The following is a 2,430-nucleotide window of genomic DNA, read 5'->3' on the forward strand; positions in this document are numbered from 1 at the left end:
ATTGCAACTGAAAATCAGGCAAAACTACATACTTATAAAACTGAATTTAATTACTATCTTCAAGATAATTCAATAAATTTACATACTAAATTAATTCTAGAGTTATGAAAAATTATTGAGAGTATATATTTAACTATTACACTGATAATATGTGATATTCTGATAATTTCATTGACAGAGATGAAAATGAAGTGAAAGTTCAACTTAAGTTAAGATATTTATTACTATTACTGAGAACAATTATAAGAAGAAATAATCAAGAAACTCATGATTGTAAAATGTAAAATTATCAAACAGTTCATTATCTCTAATCACAGTATATTAGAGAAGTGTAGTTTTTATGAGAAAGTGAAGAATAAACTTACACAAGAATGTATTTAGTTGTTTCATAAGTATTATCAATAATTCTTATCAAATTCTAATTATATAAGCAATCACTGAATGAACTGAATGAGACTGAATTTAATCTTCAGTCTCAGTCTTATTCTGATTTTGAAAGAATGATTATCTTTCACAGTTTATTCTGAGAAATTACTCTTATTTTACTGTTCTTGAATTTAATCTGGTCATTTTTCACATCATTTCTCTCAGAAATAATTCATTTTCAGATTTTTTTGATACTTGATTCTGGTGAGACTCATGTCAAGAAATGTATGAGATCAGATCAAATAAGATTAAATGTGAAATTTATAATCTCACTGGTCAGTGTATAAGTTACTAAGATGTAATATCTTCTGTTATTATTCTGTATTCTCTTAAACTTGATAAAACAATCATTCAATGTTTAGAGTTATATGTAAAAGTCTTTATAAGTCAGGTTTTTATCTATACTTATAAAAGCTTATAAGAGTTCAAAAGTTAGTATCTTCTTAAACATGCTAATCTTCATTCAATTCTCTCAAGATTGACTGTCTGCTTCTAGAATCTTGATGTCAAAGTCAGAAATAAATGTTGTAAGAGAAGTATTTCTCTGTCAGACACTCTGTAACTAATCTAATATCTTCTACTGCATAGTAGTATCTCTGAACAGAATATTAAGATATCTGATTAGACTGACCGCTGAGATCATGAATTTCATGTTTGATCTTATTTGGTCTGATCCCATACATTTCTTGGCGTGAATCCCGCTGGGACTGGCTATCAAAAAAACATGTAAAGTGACTATATATCAGATCTTAAAATGAAACCATGACTTGAAAAAAATGGGAAAGTGATCTCATTTGGTTTCATTTAGTCTCATTCTTGGCATAAAGTTACTATTTTTAGACATTTTAAGGTTTTTTTTAGACTAATTTTAATTTTTTAAAAAGTAATGCTTTTTGATAATGCTCAAATGAGATTTAAAGTCATTTAAAGCAATAAAAATAATTTAAATTGAGAAGTGGAAATCATGGTCTTATTTGGAAAATGTGATAAGAGTAGACAGTAAGTCTCACTGAGACAGTATGAAACTACTATCTAATGTTAAAACTGTGTAATGAGATCAGTCGAATTGGTAATGAGACTATCAAAAAATCTGGTCCTGGTCTCAGACACGGTCACACGGTCAGTCTATATCTGATAATATTATCAGATGTACATAATACTGATTTACATGTCTTCATTTATAAATAAAACTTCTATTTTACACAATTCTTCAATTGATCATTGATATATTAATCTTGATTAGTTAATGAACTGATGACATCTTCATCTACACTTAGTTTTACAAGTATATTCAACCTTCATAATAAGTAGAGAGAGAGATTAGAAGTATTAAAATGTATAAAAGTGTCTAGATATTTCTTCAGCACTTATATTATATTTATATCTAATTTAATCAGTGTTGAAATTGTCTGTGCAGAGGTTTCTTATTGAGATAATTATTGAATTTCTTTGTATTGATATTATTGAGTTGTATGTATATCAGCTATCTATTACTGTTATAATTTTAATATTACTCAGAGTTACTGTGACACTGTATCTATACTTGTATTTAAGAGTTCTCTTATATTGTCAGTAGATATAGCTATATTATTCATTGAATATATAATATCTATGTTTAAGAGTTCTTCAGAATCAGAAGAAGTGTAATTATATAAATATCTTATATATCTAAGATATCAGAACTCTCAGATCTTTTACTGATATTCTCTTTATAAGATCTTATTACAGAGTCAGAGTAACTGATAGATAAGCTTCTATTTAGAGACTCAGTATCTGCTCAACTGATTGTTTATTTCTCTATTTCTTATATATTATTACATGTTCAAATATCTTCTCAATAAGTAATTGTTTCTAATAAGAAGATAATAAACATTTTTCAAGTATAAGAGACCTACACTGAATAGATCAGTATTAATATACAGATTTTATATAATAAAAGTGAAAAATGTTAGAGAAGAAAAATAAAAAGAGAAAGTATAAGAATCAGTATTAAGTGATATTTAT

This window comes from Blastomyces gilchristii (genome assembly GCF_000003855.2).
Source record: "Blastomyces gilchristii SLH14081 genomic scaffold supercont1.1, whole genome shotgun sequence".
Lineage (NCBI taxonomy): Eukaryota > Fungi > Ascomycota > Eurotiomycetes > Onygenales > Ajellomycetaceae > Blastomyces > Blastomyces gilchristii.